Raw genomic sequence first — 7484 nt, forward strand, 5'->3', positions numbered from 1 at the left:
AGGACGTCTTTCCATTTATTTGTGTTCATTAAGTTCTTTCTGCAATGCTTTGCCATTTTTAGTATACAAGTCTTGCACCTCCTTAACTAAATTTATTCCCAGGTATTTTATTCATTTTGGCGATATTGTGAATGGAATTGTTTTCTTAGTGTCATATTTGCATCATTCATTTCTAATGTATAGAAATACAATTGATTTTTGTGGTTAATCCTATATCCTGCTACTTGGCTGAATTCATTTATTAGCTCTAATACTTTTTTTGTGGATTCTTTAGGATTTTCTACATATAAGATCATGTCATCTACAAACAGATATAATTTTACTACTTTCTTTCCAATTTTGATGCCTTTTATTTCTTTTTCTTGCCTGATTGCTCTGGCTAGAACTCCCAGTACAATGTTGAATAGAAGTGCCAAAAGTGGGCATTCTTGGCTTGTTCCTGATTTAGGAGAAAAACTTTCAATCTTTCACCACCAAATATAAGGTTAGCTGTGGGTTTTTAATAAATGCCCTTTATCATGTTAAAGAAGTTCTCTTCTATTCCTAGTTTGTTGAGTGTTTTTATCATGAAAGGGTGATGGACTCTGTCAAATTCTTTTTCTGCATCAATTGAGATGATCATGTGTTTCTTCTCCCCTCATTCTATTAACGTGGTTTTTACGTTGATTGATTTTCATATGTTGAACCACTTTTGCATTCCTGGGATAAATCCCATTTGGTCATGATCTATAATCCATTTAATATATTGTTGGATTTGTTTTGCTAGTATTTTGCTGAAGATTTTTGCATCTATATTTATAAGGAGTGTTGGTCTATAGGATTTTTTCTTGTGATGTATTTATATGGCTTTTGTATCAGAGTAATAGTGGCCTCATAGAATGCACTAAGAAGTGTTCCCTAGTCTTCCACTTTTTTGGGAAAAGTTTGATAAGAATTGGCATTAATTCTTCTTTAAATAATTTGCAGAATTCACCAGAGAAGACTTCCGGCTTTTCATTTTTGGGAGATTTTGATTACTGATTCAAACTCTTTACTTTTTATGTCTGTTCAGATTTTCTATTTCTTCTTGAGTCAGTTTTGGTAGTTTGTATGTATCTAGGAATTTGTCCAATCTTTGACATACAATTGTTCATAGTATGCTCTTATAATCCTTTTATTTCTATAAAGTCTAGAATAATGTCTCTACTTCCATTTCTGATTTTAGTAATTTGAGTCTTCTCTTTTTTTTCTTGGTCAGTCTAGTTAAAGGATTGTCAATTTTGCTGATGTTTTCAAAAATAAATTTTTTATTTGATTGATTCTCTTCATTGCTTTTCTATTCTCTGTTTGTTTGTCTCCACTCTAATGTCTATTATTTCCTTCCTTCTGCCAGTTTTGGGTTTAGCTTGCTCTTCTTTTCCCACTTCCTTAAAGTGTAAAGTTAAGTAACTGATTTGGGATCCTCTTTTTTTGTGTAGGTGTTTATAGCTATAAATTCTCTCTGAGCATTGCCGTCACTGCATCTCATAAATTTAGGTATATTGTCTTTTCATCTGTCTTTCTTCTCTAATTTCACTTGCAATTTCTTTGACCCACTTTTTTTTTTAATGTGTGGGTTTAATTTCAACAGATGTGTGAATTTTCCCTTTATCTTCTGTTTTTTATCTCTAACTTCATTCCACTGTGGTTGGGGAAGATATTTTGCATGATGTCAACATTCATAAATTTATTTGGATTCACTTTGTGGCCTAAAATATGGTCTTTCTTGGAAAATGCTCCACATACTTTGAGAAGAATGTGTATCCTGCTACTGCTGGGCGGCGTGTTCTGTATGTGATCATTAGGTCTAGTTAGTTAATAGTGTTGTTCGTCTTATTTTTTTTATTGATCTTCGCTGTAGTTTTTCTATCCATTATTGAAAGTGGAGTATTGGAAGCAGAGTGAAAGTCTCCAACTATTTTTTTAGAACTATTTCTCTCTTCAATTCTGTCGATTTCTGTTTCACACATTTTGGGGCCCTCTTTTTAGGTTCATATATATTTACAATGCTTAAATCTTGATGGATTGACTCTTTTATCAATATATAATGTCCTTCTTTGTCTCTTGCAACAACTTTTGTGTTAAAGTCTATTCCGTCTGATATTAGAATAGCCAGCTCAGCTCTCTTTGGGTTACTAGTTACTTGGAATATTTTTTCCATCCTTTCACACTCAACCTATGTGTGTCTGGATATAAAGTGAGTCACTTATAGGTAGTACATAGTTGGATCATGGTTTTTTGTCAGTTCTACAAATCTCTGCCTTTTTTACTGGTGAATATAATCCACTTACATTTGAAGTAATTACTGACATAGAATTACTTTTGTCATTTTTCTATGTGTTTTCTATTTGTCATATCATTCTTGTTCCTCAATTCTCCCTTTTCTGCCTTTGTTTGTGATTAACTGATTTTTTTCTAGTGTACAATTTTAATTCTGTTCTCATTTCTTTTTCTGAATATTCTTTTTTTGTTTTTTTCTTAGTGGTTACCCTGGGAAATATAAGTCAGCTTTATGCAAAAAGATCCCTCCTTACTGCCTTTAGGCTTCTGGTGGGCACAGTGGCCCTTGGCTGGTGGCAGCATAAATACTCCACTCTCTGCCTCTGTTTTGCACAGTGTTCTCCCTTCGGCTGTATGTCTTCACATGTATTCACATCTTTGTATAAGGACACCAGTGACATTGGATTAAGGGCCCACCCATATCCAGTAAGACCTCATCCTAACTAATCACATCTACAACGGCCCCATTTCCACATAGGGTCACATTCTGAGGCACAGGTGGTTAGCACTTCAACATGTCCTAAAAGGGGGACAAAGCTCAACCCACAGCAGTTCTCATTTTAAGAAACAAGTAAGGGAGCAACCAATTAAACCACAAAGAGTTGGAAGAGGGAGTTAATAAAGACGAGGGTTAAAATCTATATAATAGAAACAAAAACACAGTAGACAGGATGTACACATCCAAAAGCATTTCACTGAAAAGACCAGTAATATAGATAAACTTCTTGTGAGACTGATAAAGGCAAAAAGATACACAAAGTGCACATGAGTAGAATGAGAAAGTCAGATAATCGCAGATACAGGAACAGACGAGCCTGCTCTCGAAGAAGACGACTTAGAACCCGATGGTGACGTACTTGGAAACAGACTTTCCAGGAAACAAGTTCCCTTGCAAAATATAAAATTACCATAATTAAACCAAGAAGTAGAAACCTTAAATAAATCAATTACCATAGATGAACTTGAAAGGCAATGAACAATATACCATTGAAAGGGTACCTGGGACCAGATGGTTTCACAACTGAGTCCCACTTCTCAGTTAATTCTAATGTCATTTAATCTACTTCAGACTATAGAAGTGTGAAAATATTCTCAATTTATTTTACAAAGCTAGCATCACTTTAATACAAAACTTTATAACAATAATAACAATGATAAAAAGGGGAGACGACTATCTCTTATTTGAAGATAGATGGAAATTTTGTGTGTGTGTATGTGTGTATGTGTGTGTGTGTCTGTGTGTGTGTGTGTGAGGGAGAATGGCCCTGAGCTAACATCTGTGCCAATCTTCCTCCATTTTCTGTGGGATGCCACCACAGCATGGCTTGACAAGCCGTGCTAGGTCCACACCTGGGATCCGAACCTGTGGACCTTGGGCCACCAAAGTGGAGCATGTGAACTTAACCACTATGCCACAGGGTAGGCGCCCGGAAATATTTTTTAATTAATATTTAAATATTATCCAAATTATCTGTAAAAGAAGATACTAGCTTAACTGCCTATTACCTCTATCTCACACTATATACAAAAATAAACTCCTGATGAATTAAAACAAATATAAAAAATAAAACAACACAAATCCAAGAAGAACATGCAGGAAATCTTATTTACACCATAGGGGTTTAGAAGACCTCCTCAAGCAAGAACATCTTCCTTCTAAGTTGGCAGCTGGAGCCCAATGGAGTCTGACACAGACTAGCCACTCGCACCGGGCCTGGGCACGCAGCCTCCCCTCGCTTTGCGACTGGGCTCCAGGATGAGCCAAGTGTGTTCTGCCCACGCAGGAAGGTATTGGATTAAGCCTTTTAGGTCCTCCTTTTGGATAAGTTGGAGAGATGTGAACCTGCTGACAGGCCCCTCGGATGGGTTTTATCAACTAAACAGTGAGGGAGGGGCTTCTGCTGGCACCCCTCTGAGCTCTGCCCTTGACCCTCTCCTGAGCAAACTCGTTTGAGGTCCGCCTCAAAACCAGAGAACATCCTTATTTCTCAAACACACAGATGACGCAAAGCAATAGCTACTTTAGTGAACAACAGACTCAGAAGTGGGAAAACTTTTTATAATTTAGCGTTATGGGCCTAAACTAACAGGATGGGATTTACCAAGTCCTGTATTTAAGACTAAGCAGGCAGATGAAAAGAGTCACTAGTGTACCCACATGAGAGTGACAGAATGTCCATGCTGTTAGCCCCACAGTCTCTCTGGGACATGTATCTAACACAAATTCAAAACAAGTAAGACACATGCAGAAAAATAACTTATCCTTTGGATAACCGTTAAATGACCTTACTATGACATAGGTCGACACGCAGTTAGGGGTTAGAAGGGCAACTATTTTTTTCTCCACTTGTTTATGCACAGGACGAGACAGGCCAGCTTGAAGGTAGCTGGAGGGAAAAAACCTTGGGGATTTGGCTAACCCAACTTCAGAGACAGTCCACGGGGCGAGCACAGGCTGCCTTGTTAACAGCACACTGTTCAGATTCCGGGAGGGAAGAGACTCGGCCGGCCCTTCGCTGCTGGAACACGTCTAGGGTGCAGTGTCGGAATACGAGCAGGCCTGGGGCAGCCCAGGCTGGCCGGCCAGGCATCACTATGCGGGGACTCTGAGCTGCCCTTGAGGAGGAGGAGGGCTGCCTGCTCTGGATGGAGCACGGTGGGCCGTGATCCCCGGCACCTCCGCACCAGCTCTTTGTCGCCATGATGCTCTCCTGCCGGCCTCTGCGGACATGTGAGTTTGTGCTGTTCCACAGCACGCAGGCTGACGCTCAGCTCCCTAAGAGTTTTATTTAGGGCTCCCGACGGATGAGAGCACAAGTGGACTACCTGATGTTAGTGTAAAGGAAAAAGCTCAGAGAGTGAAGTTTCATTTGAAGAAAGTGATTCTGGGCCTTCTTACTCCTCCCCTCAGTGTGTTAAAAATAAACACCCTTCTTCCGAACAGAAAACACATGAACAACCTTAAGCTCCACGTAGTAATCATATTTTTCAGGAAGGAAAACTGAGAGCCACCATCTGCTTGCTGGCCTCAAATCAACCGAGCCTTGCTCACTTGCCAGGAGCAGACGGTTTGGACTGAAGAAGGAAAACTCCTTCAGCAAGGATTTCAGAAGGAGCCTGTATCTGTCAGGATGCTTTAGGGTGAAAGAAACAGAAATCGCAGTTTGAATTGGCCTGCACATGAGGACAGGTGTTGGGTCTCCCACCTGGAGGCAGCAGTCCGGTGGTCTGTGCTGGCTGATCCTGAGGCCCTGGCCTGCTCTCTGAGCGCCTCTGCTGCTCTCCCCTGGGTGCTGGCTTCATCCGTGGCAGCATCAGGTTCAGGCCTCTCAAGCAGCAGCAAAGACATCGGAGGAACAGAAAGCAGTATTTCTTCCCCCAGCTCTTGCTCAGAAGTGAAGACACTGTTCTCAGAAACTTCCAGCAAACTTGCCCACAAGTCTCATTTTCAGAGTCAGCCACATGCACATTCTTGATCACCTACCTGGAGGTCAATGGGGCACCCTCACCCTATGGAGCCCCAGCCAGAGGTGGGTGGGTGGCATGTGGTCACAGATCTGAACCACAACAGTTCAGTGTGGAAGGGGAAAGGACGGCTGACCAGAAATGTCTCCTCAGATCCAATTTACCACACTCATTTTTAAGATTTTTTTTCCTTCCATACTAAAATTTCTATGTATGTTGACAGAAAGTGTGGAAAACACAGAAAAACACGCAAAATAAAAATCTCACAAGAGAGAAAACAGCTGTGTAAATATGCATGGTTATAATTCTGTAGACTTTTTTCTATGAATATACAGACATATGTTATGCTTTACAAAATTTGAAACACCCCGTGTACACTGTTAGTAGCCTGCAGTGTTCAATAAATAACTCAGCGTGTCCCAAAGTCTTCGTGCTGTTTTAGCTCTTTTAAAGGCAGAAGTAGAAATCTACAGATTTACAAAATAGCATCATTTATTTAAATTTCTCTCATACTTTAGTTTTTCGAATTCAGAGTAATAAATTTTAACTTTTCTGTTTCTGTGTCTCTGACTGAGGATGGCAAATGTTGACTAAATCGAAAGATTAAATATATCTTGTTCCAAATTCACGAGTGCTCAAAGCTGCGTCAAAGCTGCCGTTAAATATTTTTATGTAATTCAGTTTTATTGGTTTGGTAGTGTTCCACTGTAAGCTATTTGACTAGTCTCATATTCCCGGATGTTTAAGTTTCCTCTGCCCCACAGCCCATGAGTCAGTGTCCTGGGGAATGTGGTCTGTTGAACTCAAGATAAAGTCTAAGACAAGGACCGCAGATGTTTGTCACGAAGGCCTCAGCCACGAGTCCTCTTCTTCACGCCTTGCTTCCCTTCCCCCACTAGCCAGGACTGTGCACTGTCACTTCAAAAAGCCAACTCAAGAAATTTCCTAAGAACATCTCGGTGTGCATGCCGTATGTGGTAATGTGTTCAAGAGAAGCCCAGGGAACAGCCCCTCCTCCTCTGATGAATTTGCATTTTGAAATAAAACACGTCTAAACTACTCTGTTAGTTAAATGTGGTCCACATTCCCCCATGAACTGGAATCGTAAAACTATAGTTTCCCTAAGGATTTCCTTTTTGCCATCAAATACTTCACCAGGGCACAAGAACGTGGTAGTGATAATTGTAGAGCCAAATATTTTCTTACAATTGAAACTCATTGAAATCGAAAATAAAAATGGTTTGATATCTGGGGAACTTGTCACATTGTGTGATTAGACTATGACTGTGTTGTTGAATCTGTGTGATCATGGATATTACACGATCACATATCAACATCAGTGTCACAGTCTGGGCAGGTTTTCTTGGCCACGTTTTGCCTCTGAAACACATTTCCACCTTGACTGTTCCTCAAATGTTTTTGAAAGGTTTTGCCAAAAGATAATAGTAACAGAGGGTTAAATAAACTCAAAACAATAAGAATATGGAAAGAGGAAGGAAGAAAATATGCTAATCACAGAGAAAGATATCTTTACTAAGACTGAATATCAAGTTTGACTCAGAGTTTCCTTGAGCCAAAAGGGGAACAACAAGTTACACGGCTCTGCTCATCAGAAAGAGCAAAGCCCCGCTTCCCACCACTCCTCCACACAAAGTCAGAAGGACACTTGTTTTTGGAGCATTTTGGACAATAAGTATCACAAGAGATGATTGTTTCCAGCA

This window comes from Equus przewalskii, chromosome 14 (genome assembly GCF_037783145.1).
Source record: "Equus przewalskii isolate Varuska chromosome 14, EquPr2, whole genome shotgun sequence".
Lineage (NCBI taxonomy): Eukaryota > Metazoa > Chordata > Mammalia > Perissodactyla > Equidae > Equus > Equus przewalskii.